Consider the following 15,189-nt stretch of genomic DNA (forward strand, 5'->3'; position numbering starts at 1 on the left):
ACCCTTTATTAAACCTATTGCTCTGATACCACTAATGTCACGCCCCCGCCTCTGCGAGGCACGTGAGGCACCTAGTGCCCACGTGGGGGCCACATGAGGGGGTACCACGGAGCTCCCCTGCCAGATATTGTCCGGTTCTGGGGCTTCACGCAAGCGTCCTTCACCCCTCCCCGGTTTTGTTTTCCACCCAAAACGCGTCTGCAGGATTAGGAGATACCCGCCTCATATGCTCAGGCTCTGGAACGAGTCTTTCCGATGTGGGACTATTGACATTTAGTGGTATCAGAGCCGAGGACGGCTCTTGTCCGATGGTGGGAAGGGTGTGAGGCCCAATAGTCCCACATCGGAAAGACTCGTTCCAGAGCCTGGGCATATGAGGCGGGTGTCTCTTAATCCTGCAGACGTGTTTTGGGTGGAAAACAAAACCGGGAAGGGGTGAAGGACGCTTGCGCCCCAGAACCGGACAATATCTGGCAGGGGAGCCCCGTGTTCCCCCCTCATATGGCCCCCACGTGGGCACTGGGTGCCTCACGTGCCTCGCAGAGGCGGGGGCGTGACAGTATGCATGCGAACCATCATGAGTGTTCATTTATATTTAGTCACAGCTATCTCAAGTGTTGGTAAAAAAGTTGACAAATAGGTCATCCTCACTGTCATTCTATAGAACCGTTCATAAGATTTTTACCTCATATGGCTCTTCGTTCAATTTTTTTAAAGTAATTAGATCCTTTTCTTCATTCGAGAATCTCCTCCCTTCTTCCACTACGTCTTGAAAAGTAACTAAGACCAATTCAGTCACATTTCATGTTCTAATTGAACACTTTTCCATTTACGATCAAAGGAAAAGATTATTCCTTTTACCAAACATATGTGGATCAAATCACAATTCTATAATAAGAACAAAAATCTTTCTTGATCAACTTCTTTGCCCCTCATTCTTCGAGAATCAGAAAGATCTTTTTCAAGTTTGAATTTGTTCATTTGGATCTGAGCTCTTCTATCTTTTACTTATTTTTTTCTATTTACTTTTTTTTGCTTTATTCTTTATTTCATTTCGATTTTCTTTCCCTCTCTTTTCTTTTTTATTCTTTTCCATCATTCCTTAAGTCCCATAGGCTCGTTGATCCTGTAAAATCTGACCCATTTTCTCATGAGCAAAGAGCACAAAATCAATCAGATTGATTTTTCGATCAAAACGAAGTACTATGTGAAATCTTTAGTTTTTTCCTTTTCCTCTGTCCCTATTCTATAGGTATACCATTTGAATCAATAGAGAACCTTTTTTTATATGAATCGATATTATTACATTCCAATTTCTTCCCAATACCTCGCAAGAAAAATCTTGAATTGGATCCAAAATTGACGGGTTAGCATAAGCTTATCCATACAGTTATGCACTCTTCAAATGGAAATCAATTTCCGACCTAGCTTTCATGCTTTAGTGAGTCATTCGAGATCCTTTTGATGACCTATATTATGTTGAAGAGATATTTATATGATCCGATAGGAGTTGTATTTCTATTACTATTAAATTAATAAATAAAAATGAAGTAGTTAATGGTAGGGTTACCGTTATCCTTGTTCTTGTATATGTTTTTAAGAAAAGGAATTTATCCATTTTATTATTTTTAGAGGTCTCAAAAAAAGGATATGGAAACACATAGAAACTCTTGAATGAAAATTGAAATAAATGTAGCTCAAGTTTCTTCGAAAATATAAGATCTTTGGCGCAAGAAGAAGGGGCAATCCATATTATCTTGACTTAGTTCTGCTTACCTTCTTTTTCTAATAATACCGAGTTAAGTTTTTCTCCGATCCGTATCGAATAGAATATGCTAAACAAAATCTTTATGTAAAACCTACTCGATTTAGATCGAAAAAATCATATGGATTTTATGAAACCATGTGCTATGGCTCAAATCCATCGTCAATTCTATTTTTCATTGGAGTAGTAGACAATAGAATCTAATCTTTGGTATTATTTTACCATCCATAATAGTGCAAAAAAGGTGGTCTTACTCGAGTTATTCAGAAATAGTGCTGTTGAGTTTCTCGTAATACCTTCGTCACTCCGTTGAATTGGCATCTTGAACTGTGCTACTTAACGATGTACCAAGTGATGGGTGGAAGACGATTGAGAGACTTTGTGGAGTGATTTTTTTTGAATCAACAAACTTCCATAAATAAGGCTAATAAAAACATGCCTTTATGCCTTTTAAGATTCCTCAGTTCCATCCTAGCATAGGTAACCGTTTTTCAAATATAAATAGGTATTGATGCTAAAAAAAACTGAATACTTATGCCTTAACCATTCGTCATTGCAAAAGGGAAAAAGGATATTAGCAAATAAAAATTAAAGGAACTTTGTCTTGATTTTTTTTTCGTTGACCAAAATCGGTAGAGTCCTTTCAAAATCACCTCAAGTGTCCACTAAAAACTTAGGAGTGATGTACTTCCTCGTCAGGTCTTCGCGAGCAGATATGTTGAAGGTAAGTTTTTAAGTGGTTAACCAGTTATTATTTTACCCATGCATTCTCGAGTAGGAAAACAAGAATGACCTTCCCAAAATGATTAACTTTGATTTTGCGTTTTTTTAGGAAAGAATTTTGATCTTATTGCTATATTGATGCTTTCTAGCTAGAAGACCCTTGTATCAAAGTGTAAATGGTTTCTTGACCTATTTTTTCAGCCTTGTCATGCAATAGCTTTTATCATCTTGTAGTGTCTATATGATAACTGGTTTTTTCTATTTGAGAAATGAATTTCTACAAATATTGTATCTTTAGTTGCTTCTATCTTTTCTTTTATTTTGAGAAAAGATTGGCCAATTCTAATCACTATCTTTGAGAGTTACAACAGCAATTAGTCAAAAAATGGAGTAAAAAGGAAAAGGAACAAGACAAAGGAGAGGAGATCAACAAGAGGATATGAATGAAGAGGAAATAGCTAGAGAGAAAAGACGTACAGGAAGATACTAAGAAGAACTAGATCGAACACCTAGCTCCTGGGAAAACAACTATAGACTCTTTGCAATAGTGGGAGAAGCCATAAGTGATCTAGTCCTTGAGGAGGGAAAAAATACAGTGGATTCCTTTTACAAAAAATCTTTAATTCCTTTCTTACCAAACATTCTAGAAAACGAACATTAGAACCAGACGGGGGAGCATTTTAAAATCTAACATTTCAGTTTGTAGTTCTGAAAAAGAAACTTTTTTATGGAGGGTTTCAACTAGTCGAGGCATGCTGATTGCTTACGCTAGTTTGTTTTTCACCAAAAAACACTTCTTATATCAGGTTTCAATTAATCCCGGAACGCAGCACGTCTAGCCGAGAAAAACCAGTCATGGCAAGTTATAACGACACTTTATGCAGAAAAAGCTTCATATTTTTATTGAAAAAACTCATTTTTGCATTTTTGTTTAATATCTCATGACAAGAAATAAGTAGAAAATCTTTAGTTAGATCAAAAAGAAGATAGAAGATAGGTTATGTTTGATCATATTGGACGAGAAATGGATAGACTAAGTCTTTTTTTTTTCTCCCTATAGAATTCAGGCTGGCCTACTATAAAGTTATTTTGGATATTTATAAATATAGGTATAGCTTAGTCTGATTTTTCTGATTATACTGGCCCTCGAATCCTACGGAATTTTCAGCCCAATCATCCAACCAAGCTCTAATACAGCTTAATTTTCCAACTATCTCTAACAAAGACTAATGTCTTGCACATGTTATACACGTGACACGTGTGTGTATATATAACATGTGACACGTGTGTGTGTGTGTATATATATATATATAACATGTGACACGTGTGTGTGTGTGTATATATATATATATATATATATATATATATATATATATATATATATATATATATATATATATATATATATATATATATATATATATATATATATATATATATATATATATATATATATATATATATATATATATATATATAGAGAGAGAGAGAGAGAGAGAGAGAGAGAGAGAGAGAGAGAGAGAGAGAGAGAGAGCTCGATCGGATCTGGAGGCAAATTCGGTTGCCTCCATAGCCGTCGGATCTTGCACCAATTCTCGATAAAAAAAAGATGCTTTAATGTGACGAGATATGCTGCCCATGTCCGCGCCCATCTCTTGGTGCTCCCATTTGATTGAATATTTTATCGTAGATATTGGTGTCAGGATTTTATTAATTGAATATTTTAGATAGTAGCTTCCAAGGAGGGAGGGGGTTATATAGAGCACAGATCTCATAGGTTTATAGCTAGGAATCCATACATTGCTTGAAGAATATCGTAGTGAATGTCAATAGCTCTTCCCTTCTTTTATTTTATTGAAGCCCTTTCGTCAAAATCCCATTTCGCTTCTTCACATGGTCATGCAATAGCTTTCAACATCTTGTTTGCTGGATCTGTAAGGGAATTGTTTTTTCGCATCATGAAATGTTTTTTAATTAAAAATTATTTTATAGCTTTGTGTCTTTTTTATCATTGGCAATAACATCATTTTTTTTAATTGCTTCTACTTTTCCTCCATCATTCTTCAAGTTCCAGGTATAAGAGCTCCATCCCAATGCCTTGAAAGATCTCTCTCTCTCTCTCTCTCTCTCTCTCTCTCTCTCTCTGTGTGTGTGTGTGTGTGTGTGTGTGTGTGTGTGTGTGTGTGTGTGTGTGTGTGTGTTTGTATTATTTTTCCCTGTCTATGCAAGTCTTGCTCCCAATAAATTGCTATCGATTTATTCTTCTAATGATCTTAAAATTTGCTAAAACTTTTAAAAATCTTCCAAAATTAATCTTCCCGAGATATAATAGAATGTGGCTTTGTCTATGTCCGTAAAATGCGATGACCAAAACCATTAATAGTGCAGCAATGGACCGTTATATGCTTAGAAAATAAAATTTAGAGCTTAGCTTTGCATTTATTACAGCAATGGTATATATGAGAAAAATAAAGGTGTTATAGAAACATGTGTTATATTAACTAACTAGCTACGGGAAACATATTAAGCACTTTTAAGGAAAAAAATGAAATAAAAATTAAAATTTATTTGTTTACGGACAAAATTTTTATATTTTTCTTATTTTTAATCTTGGGATTGTAATTAGAATTTTTTCCTTTTTTGGTTGGAGAATTAGATTATGTCTTTATTTGTTCATTATAGTCAGGATTATGTCATACTTGCTTGCAGTTAGGGCTGTAATTAGGTTGTTTTCTTAACCGAGTTTTTTAAACCTTTTCCCTGTATTTATTCATTACTGGGAATAAATTTATGCACGTAGATCCATGTCAGATTGCACACGTACCAGTAGTTGCGCACTGAATTATTGTAAATTGGCGTCTTTTAGGCGTTCATGAAGGCTTGGACGATTGCCTGCATATTTAGCACTGGGTGGCCAACAATTCTCATCCCTTCCGGAAAGACGTTCCTGTTGAGCCCATTGACATTCGAAGGCCCCTGTCTTTACGCCAGCGTCCATGTTCGGGTATAATATACATTTAACTGAAGACATTGGGCAAGGATTTCAATAGAGCTGGCAACGGGAGTTGGCTTTTCTTAATTTTTTGACATGAGGAAAGTTTTCTCGCAGGTCGAAGGAAATGTTGTGGCACCTGACAAATTGTGGACCTCCCCAAAATACCACTAGTTGGATCACATTCAGAGGCATCACTGCTTTCACCGTCGATGGTAATGGCCAGATTGACGACCGAGGTTCCGTCGGGTGAGACTGCAAGAAGAAAATATCTCCTCATTTTTCCCCCCTTCAAAGCTTATAGCCTGATATTTCCCCTCTTTTTAACTTTTATTGCAGAAATGTGATGACGTGCCTTCCATAATACTTTCGACAAAGAGAAGTTGTTTTGTTTAGTTTGTTTTCTATCAAAGGCAAGTTGTATATTTTGATAATTTGGAATCCCACCCTTTTTTTGTGGTGTCTCGTAATTGCCAGATTAATCATTGTTCTTATGACAGGCATTTGGTATCTTACGCTGTGCGGATTTGACCATCGCGGGCGTCTCCGGAAGACAGCCCGACTGATGGCAACAATTAAAATGTCCCAGCCCAACCTGAATTTTTTATGGATCTTCTTCAATCTCCAGGTATCCCTAAAGACGAAACGAATGAGGAACAATTCCTCTATTTTATTTATTTCTAAAGAAATCCTACAATTGCTTAAGATGCCAGCAGGATATATAGAAAAATATAAGTAGCTTCCTCTACTTCATGAATGCAGGAACCAACCCATATTTATTTAAGGAAAGCAAGCTACAAGTGAACATGCAGAGGACTGTCAGAGCTCAAGAAACATTAATATCAAATAAAAAAACTTCAAATGAGAGCAGAGCCATAGAAACATCAAGGCCAAAATGGTGGAGGTCATAATAGACTAGGCCCTCCCTTGGCATGGTTTGAATTCTCTTTCACCTATACTATGGGGGAGTACTAATTGCTACGGCATGGTAGCTACTTAAGTCACATTTAGTAGAGTTTTCATCTGTAAAGTTTTGAGCAGTAAAACTTGTGCAAATTAACTTTTTATAAAAAGTTATCTACTATTTGATAACTACATTTTTGAAGTGCTACGCAACTTTAAATCTGTTATGGAACCAAATTGAGAAAGTTAGTATCAAAATATAATTTGCATATATAATATTTTCAATTGGTTAACTATTGATACTATCAAAAGTTATTATTATAAAATATTCTTAAATAAATAAAAATTATTAAATTATTTATTTAATAAATATATTATTAAAATTATAACAATTTTATAGTATTTTTATATTATAATAATATAATATATTATACTAGCATTATAATAATATTATAATATAATAGTATTATAATAATATAATAAATATATTATAATAGAATTATTATATTGCAATATAAAGCTGACGGAGACAATAATGTAAAAGAACACTTATGTAATTATGCTATCCAAAGTTGGATCACCTAGATCGCGACCCAAATTTTGATATTGTCTCTATAATAAAAAAGTACCCATGTCGCCACCTCAATGTCAAGTCCATCAAGCACAAATGCTTCTAGTTCAAATCAATTCATTATATAATCATAGTATCATGTAGCATCATGCACTGAGCTCTAAGAAAAGGTCGGCCATTTGCTAGTTTGTTAATTTAAGTTTAAACATAATTGGCACCTTGATGGTTGGATATAAAGAGATAAAAAGAACAACTATATGCATATGAAACCATAATAAAAGAAAATCCCACCAACACGTCATATAATCATGGTATCATGCACTAAGCACTAAGAAAGATCAGCCTTTTGCTAGTTTGTTGGTTTAAGTTTAAACATAATTGGTGCCTCCAATAGTGCTGCAATAATAAAAAAGTTCGCCATCATGGTAAAAAAGAAAGAAAAAGAAAAAAAAAGACCGCATGCCTATGAAACCATAATAAAAGCAATGACACCATCTTTATAAAGAGCTTTGATAAAGAGCAATGAGAAAGAATATATCCAAAGCCTCTAAATGGAGTTTAAACTTTGTTCTTGTATCACTCTATATTTTCTCTTTTGCCTCCTGTTGTAAACATTTTTTTTTGTTCTTTTTTAATAATTTGGTGGAAGCTCTTACCTTCCTCCTCTTACATCAAAAAGATTTCCTCCTTGCAGGTTAATTTCTTTTGTGTACCCTTTGTATATCCTTTTCTTGTAACCTCTTCTAATGTAAATACTCCTCCATCAATAAATTTGGATGGCTTTTGCTATCCCTTCAATTAGAGAGAGAGAGAGAGAGAGTAGTCCTTGGAGCACATGAAGTTGCTGGCCGAGAAGAGCATGAGTAGAGCACAGGCAGATTCCAATCTTGAAGTTCCTCGGAGCAAAGTCCAAACCCCTTCGCATAGCTATGAATCCTCAAGACAAATCTTAATAATGAACATCCATTTCTTAGGACAATAAATGCTAGTTGTTAACGAGACTTTGGTAGCCGGTCCACACGTTTTAGCTCTCATGTTTTCGAGAGCTTTAGAATTACTTTCACCTTTTGTACCAAAAATCAGAATTTTTAATAAATAAGTAAATGTTATCATCAACTAGCTAGGATGCTCACTCATAAGAAGTGTAACGTTAATGTTACCTAAACATGTACGGTTCTTAATCTTTCAGCCTATCTTTTTCTGTTTTTTCCTCCTCCCTCCTAAAATTTCTCTTGGACCGTAGAATGCAACAAGGTGCATTCTTAGCTGCTTGGCTTTAATTACAAAGGCTCTGTTTGGTTCACCAAGCGAATCGCATCCATAATTTCAAAAGGGTTGAAGAGAGCGCAGTCCTTGGAGCACAGAAAGCTGCTAAAACTATGGCCGAAGAAAGCATGGCTAGCAAAACAGCACAAACAAATTCCAATTTTAAAGTTAAGGGTGGCAATCGGGTCGGGTCATAAACGGGTCGGGTCACATGCAGGTCGGGTCAGAAAATCATAAACCTGAACCCAACCTGTTTATTAAACAAGTCAGAAATTACAACCTGAACCCGACCTGTTTATTAAACAGGTAACCCGACCCGACCCGTTTAACCTGTTTAATAAACATGTAACCTGTTTGCCCAACCCGACTCGACCTGTTTAACCTGTTTGCCCAACCCGACCCGTTTAACCTGCCTAACCCAATCTGTTTAACCTGCCCAACCCGACCTGTTTAGACCCGTTTAACCTGTTTAGATCTGTTTAACCCGTTTAACCTGTTTAGACCTGTTTAACCTGCCCAACAGTTAAACAGATTAAACGGTTTAAACGGGTCAGACATCTAAAATCCGTATCCGACCCAATTAATAAACAGGTTAAACGGGTCGACCTGTTTACGACCCGAACCTGTTTAGGCCAAACCCAAACCTATTTATGGCGGGTCAAACATGGGTCGGGTTGGCGAATCGGGTCATATTTTGCCACCCCTACTTAAAGTTCCTTGAAACAAATTCCAACCCTTTCGTATAGCCATGAATCTTAAATTGCTTGAATAAGCAAGATCAAGAGACAAAAGAATTTTGGATGAGTTACTACAACTAGATGATTTTTCTTCTGCTATCTTTTTGCCATTACCGATGCTTTTGGTGAGGAAAAATTAAAACCATTGGAAGAAGCACTTGTCAGCATGCATGGCTAATATATGTCCAAAGAAAAGCTTGTATATCGCATTAAGAACGATATCTTAGAAGCTTTCACGGAGGTGGCAATGAATGTTTGGTTCTTTTGGTCTACCGTGAATAGAAAGGATGCGAGTTCGGCAAAGCAGAGATCACAGCTTCATTGGATTTGAGAAAGAATTAAACTATACTAAAGTTTACAATTTTTCAATTTGAGAAAAGGTATGATACAACTCGTATCAGACAGTATAATCTTGCATAGCATATCATAAGTCTTTCTTCACGCTATAATAAGAGATTTTGAGCACTGTTGCTGGAAATTGGACCCGGGGGCAATCTTCGGTCGAGGAGAGGGAGTGGCGAGGGGTCACCACGGCGGGACGACGACCGGTCGGCGGGCGGCGCCCTCCTTCTGGGGCGGTCGGAGAGAGGGAGCAGCAAGTCCACACGGCGGGGCGGCAATCCGTCGGCGAGCGGCGTCCTCCGTCTAGGGTGCCTGCAAACAAGCCGGTGGCCGGGTCTTCCGGCGCCGGCCCTCCGACGCTCAAGTCAGGGAGGGGGCAAATTATGTTGAAGAGGAGCCAAAGTGTTTTTAGAGTATCTAATTTTTCCAACCCCCCGCCTGAGAAGCCAAGGTTCCCTTTTATAGGCGGGGGTCGGTGTACCTGTGATGTAACGGGGCGAGGCCGTAGTACGGCTCGGCATGCTGTCCAGGTCGGCGCACGATCAGACGAATTATTGCGTCGGTGTCGGAGGTATGGCCGAGATCAGAGACTTATCACAGTCGACTAGACTCTGCTGGGCTAATTTGCCGTGGAGAGCTGAGAATCCGTAGATGACAGGAGCCATGCGCATTAAATGCGGAGTAAGCCGGAGATCCGCATTAATTGTGGAGTAAGCCGGGGATCCGCATTAATTGTGGAGTAAGCCGGGGATCCGCATTAATTGTGGAGTAAGCCGGAGATCCGCATTAATTGTGGAGTGAACCGGAGGGTTACAGTAGCCATACGCAATAAATGCCGGAGGGGCGTCAGGGTATGGTCCTCGGCCGGACCTCAGGGGGGTATGACCGTAGTAGGTGGCTGACAAGAGTAGATTTTGAATATCAAGGTTTTCCCAGACCGAAGTCCTCGAGGTCGGCCGTCTTGAGGTCGGGCGTTCCGAGGTCGGACGCCGACTTCGGCTGTCCAGGGTCGGTGATTATGTGGCTTCTTAGGGGCATTTGTGTCATTTGGGGAAAAATCTTATTTTCCCAACACTACCCCCCGACTTCCGAGTTCGAGCGACTTGCGGGCTCGGACGTGGGAAGTAGAGTTTATCATTAAAGTTGGGGGGGGCGAATCTTGTCCGCGCCCTTGCGCTTCTCGGAGTTTTTATGGCGAAACCTGCGCCCTTTGGCGCCCCGAGGTTGCTTTATTCAGCGAGCTTATGATGAAGCTCGTATCATTACGCTTCTCGAAGCGGGGGTGGCGTCTCTTGGCTCGCCAAGATCGCTCTGTGCGGCGGATCAATGATGGGGGTCCTCGAATTCGTCGAGGCGGTGCCTCGATCCCGTAATCGAGACCCCTCGCTCATCAATGAGTGTGCCGTTACGGGGTCCAAAACGGACACGCGGCCTGACCTAAGGTCGGACGCTTCCGATTTCGTGTTACTGGATCATAATTCCGGGGAGGTGGAGGCCACATCGGGGCTCCACGTGTCCCAGATCTTATTAAATGAGGGGAGCGGGGGTGTCGTCCGCTTCGTTCTTCAAGGCGATTCGATTCTGTGGACCCATGATGAGGCCCCGGGATCCGATGGAACAGGGCTTCGATTTCGTACCCAATTTATTGATCCAGAGTGAATATGGTGCCTCGGCCTCCGAGGTCGACACGTGGCGCGACCCGGTCGGGGGATGGGAACCGACCCTGTTGATCTGGCCCGTCAGGGGGGTCTATATAAACCCCTTGAGGTTGCCCTAAAGGTTTTATTTGGCTGCCTCTTATTTTTGTTGTCTTTCTCCCTTGCTTCCTTCTTCAACCGAACCTTGCCGTTGGTGCCCGGAGCGATTTCCGGCGATGTCCAGTAGGTTTTCACCCTGTTTTAACTAGGGTTTCCTTCCTTTCTTCCTCCCCTATCTTCAGTTCCCCTTTATTTTTCTGTAAAAATGGGTTTGGGTCCCGAGGAGGTAGGGTCGAGTCTGTCAGAGGAGGAGCTGGAGTTGATCTGCTCCCGCTTCTTCTTCCAGCCCGGGTTTCGCCTTGAAACCGCGGGGCCGGAGGACAGGGTGACGCAGCCGCCCCCAGGTCGGATCGCGGTCTACCGCGAGACGCTCTGGGCTGGTCTGCGGTTTCCCGTTCACGAGTTCGTGAACAACCTGCTGGCCGAGTACCAGCTCGTCCCGGCGCAGTTGGCTCCGAACTCGTGGAGGACGATAATCGGGTTCTTGTCCCTGTGCTCGGGCACGGGATCCCGATCTCAGTGGGTCTTTTCCGCCGGTGTTTTCTGTTGAAGAAGAACCCGGCGGACGCAGGGTGGCTATACTTTGCCTTTCGGGGCGGTATGTCACTCTTTCAGGGCGCCCCTTCCTCGATTCATGAGTGGAAGGGGAAGTTTTTCTTCTTGGCGTCCGAGGCGCCTTGGGGGTTCGACCCGAGGTGGGGACACCCTCGGTTGAAGGCCCTCAACAAGCTCTCCGAGCCGTCGGGGAGGGAGCTGAGGACCCTAGACTCTCTGCGAGCCCTCGGGAGGGGCAACAACCTGACCGAGCTCCTGCAGGAGGGCGCCCTGGCGAGCGTGGGTCTGAGCTCGGCACGCCCCGAGGGTAAGGGTAGTTATATTACTTTCTTTCCTTGTCCTTTATTTTCACTGCTACTGGTCTGACACTTAGTGAAATTTTCGTTCAGACATTCCCTTCATGCCGACCAGCAACACATCGCTTTTTTCCCGCCTGAGGAGGCGAGAGGCCGAGGCCGGCGGAGCTATGCCTCAGCCTCGGAAGAGGGCGAGGTCAGACGGCGCCTCGACGTCGGCCGGGATGAGTGGCCCCGAGGGCGGGGGCCTCCACAGCCGACCCGAGGCGGGCACGGGTCGTCAGCGACGTGGGCCCATCAGCCCCTCCTTGCCCTGCCCCCATTGCCCAGCGGGGGGAGCCGTCCACGATCCGGCAGCAGCGCCCGGGACCTGAGCCGACTCGAGGCCCCGAAGCGAGCGGCTCCGGGACCTCGGGCTCGGGCATGCCGGGCCCTTCCCGAGCTTCCCGGGAGGAGTCAGTCGAGCCGGACTCCCCTATTCCCGAGGGGAGCTCGGCCATTCATAACGCCGAGGTCGCACGCTCCGTGTTTCGGCGTGCGATGCTTCCAGCGGACCGGGCCGAGTTCCGGAACATTCCGCTGGAGGTGGTCGTTGACAGTGCTTACTGCTACACCGCCCGGGTAAGCTCTTTTTCTCGATTTCCTTAAGGTCGTCAGCGAGTCCATATGTTTTCAACTCACGATTATTTTGTCTTTTTCTTTACAGCATATTCACGAGCTCGACGCCCTGGTGTTTATCGCCCAGGGTTGTCAGGAAGAGACCCGGCGGGTCTGCCGGGAGTTGGAACCGGCCAAGAAAAGAGTCGCCGAGCTGGAGGCGGCGTTGGCCGAGGCCGAGGCTCGGTGGGCGGCCACCGAGGCCGAGCGCCTCGCTATGGCGGAAGGGCTCAGGGAGGAGAAAGCCGCCCACGCCCTAACCAGGTCGGCCTTGCGCGGCACAGAGGCGCGCTTGGGGGAGGTCCAGGCCGAGGTCGCGGCCCTCAAGTATGAGGACGGGGTTTCCCGCCTCCGAATCGAGCAGCTTGAGGCCCGAGAGAGGAGGGCACTTGAGCGGGCTGATCACGCCGTGGAGCTCTTCAAAGGGTCGCAGGAGTTCCGCGACATGCTCGAGGAGGAGACGGTGGACGGGTTCCTCCGGGGCTTCGAGAACTTCCGGCTGCAGATGCGCCGGTACTGCCCCCAGTATGACCTTTCAACGGTCCGTCCGAGGATGGACTTGGGTTACGGGTCCGATATGCAAGACCTTCCTGCCATTTTGACGTCCGAGGCAGGATTGTACGAACAAGACCCTGCCGAGCCCTCGACGACGGCGGCCGAGACGGATGACATCCCGGAGGCGGCACCCGAGGCCCCTGCCCCCGACCCTGAGCCTGTGCCGGCTGAGGTTATTACTGTGCCAGACGACCCCCCGGATGTCGCCCCCGCAGCTTGAGACTTGTATTTTTTCTTTTTCATTGTATCCGAGGTCGGCTCTTAAATGGCCGACTTCCAATTTTGTAATTGGCCCTCCGGCCCTTTGTCAATGAAAAAATACTTTCATCATTCTGTGCTCGTCTTTCCCTTTCTCGTCGTGAATAAGGCTAGAGCCTTAGCTAATCGCCTTTAACTTTGTATCTTGGTTTTCGGGCTGCTTAACGAAGTTGCCCTTTTTCCCAAGTTATATCTTGGCCTTCTCGGATTTTAGTCATTCCGACCAAAGGGAGCTCCGAGCTTAGGTTTCTAACAAATTTCTCTAAGTCCCACAACTCGGATCTTAGAATTGCGAAAGTCGTCACGTTCGGCCTTCGGGAAAATCCCAAGGCATCGAGGTCGGGCCTTAGCCCTTCGAGTAAGACCGGGGTCGGTTTGTCCGTGCCGCTATTCGGGGAGTTTAGTCGGGTTTCCGAACTCAACTCCGGACCCTTCGTGGGGAACGTGGGCTGATAATTAAGTTATTGCCGAAGATTTCCATAGTTATCGTTCTCGGAATTTACCGAGATTTCGGTGAGTAAGGCAGGAATCTCTAAAGATCGCCTTAGTATCTGTGTTCGGCTGGTATGCTCGTGGCTGAGACCACTTTCTCAGCTAGACATCGGAGTCTGTGTATGGGGGCCGAGTTGGACCCTAATTTATGAAGATTTCGAACAAATTGTGGGGACTCGGCGGGCGGAGCATGCATAATGTAGTTAGGAGATCGGTCTTAAGCCAACCTGTTGGGGTAGCCCGGCTTTGGGGCGAGATAAGACTCCAACGTTGGATGAGATCCCGCTTAGCAGTATGTAGATAAAATTTGACAGGGAGGGCGTCGAGTTAGATGTACCTCTTGCCTTCTCAAGAGTTGTGCTTCACATGGCGGAGTAGGCTGCTTCACTCCTTCGTCGACCTCCGGAGTCATTTTTGACTTGTAAAGGGGGCTCGAGCTTCCGACGGCACCCGCCGAAGTTGAAAGGATCTGGGAAGGCTTTATTGATTTGTAGCTCTTTTCGAGGTCGAGGGAGCTTGAGACCCTATGGTCGGACCTCGGGGCGCCCCAACCTTGGTCGAGGGATCTTGCGCCAGGTTGGCGGGTTTGCGGGCGCTCTACCGAAGTAGGATGCGCGCGCAGCTCAGTGGCGGAGCTCTGCTCCAGGAGGTATTGTCCGCTTTGGGGATCGGGGATCGTCGACCGCTCCCGAGGGTCCACTTTGTGGCGCCCTGGGTGGAACCACCCTTTCCACCCCTCACGGCTTCTTCCCGAGGTCGAGGGAGTCTGGTTCTCTATGGTCGACCCTCGGGGCATCCCGACCTTAGTCGAGGGATCGTTTGTCAGGTCGGCGGGTCTGGACACGCTCTACCGACCTGCGACGCTTCCCGAGGTCGAGGGAGTCTGGTTCTCTACGGTCGACCCTCGAGGCATCCCGACCTTAGTCGAGGGAAAGTATTATCCACTTCGGGGATCGGAGATCGTCGACCGCTCCCGGGGGTCCACTTTGTGGCGCCCCGGGTGGAACCACCCTTTCCACCCCTCACGGCTTCTTCCCGAGGTCGAGGGAGTCTGGTTCTCTACGGTCGACCCTCGGGGCATCCCGACCTTAGTCGAGGGATCGTTTGTCAGGTCGGCGGGTCTGGACACGCTCTACCGACCTGCGACGCTTCCCGAGGTCGAGGGAGTCTGGTTCTCTACGGTCGACCCTCGGGGCATCCCGACCTTAGTCGAGGGAAAGTATTGTCCGCTTCGGGGATCGGGGATCGTCGATCGCTCCCGGGGGTCCACTTTGTGGCGCCCCGGGTGGAACCACCCTTTCCACCCCTCACGGCTTCTTC

The 15,189-nt window shown here is 44.5% G+C and overlaps 2 long non-coding RNA genes across 3 annotated transcripts; both read left to right on the plus strand.

The window, feature by feature from the left end:
* Positions 1 to 546: 546 nt before the first annotated feature.
* On the plus strand, positions 547 to 5,899 carry LOC103696463. Of its 2 annotated transcripts, XR_005509061.1 has the most exons (4): positions 547 to 2,489; positions 5,355 to 5,492; positions 5,598 to 5,729; positions 5,820 to 5,899. It is a non-coding gene; the product is annotated as an uncharacterized LOC103696463 (long non-coding RNA). The 2 variants fall into 2 exon arrangements; XR_001878892.3 differs by lacking the exon at positions 547 to 2,489 and having other exon boundaries at positions 3,994 to 5,492.
* An 81-nt stretch (positions 5,900 to 5,980) lies between these two features.
* LOC108510719 lies at positions 5,981 to 6,585 on the plus strand. Its single transcript, XR_001878893.3, has 2 exons — positions 5,981 to 6,108; positions 6,243 to 6,585. It is a non-coding gene; the product is annotated as an uncharacterized LOC108510719 (long non-coding RNA).
* The last annotated feature ends 8,604 nt before the right edge of the window (positions 6,586 to 15,189 follow it).

This window comes from Phoenix dactylifera, unplaced genomic scaffold, assembly GCF_009389715.1.
Source record: "Phoenix dactylifera cultivar Barhee BC4 unplaced genomic scaffold, palm_55x_up_171113_PBpolish2nd_filt_p 000771F, whole genome shotgun sequence".
Taxonomy (NCBI): Eukaryota; Viridiplantae; Streptophyta; class Magnoliopsida; order Arecales; family Arecaceae; genus Phoenix; species Phoenix dactylifera.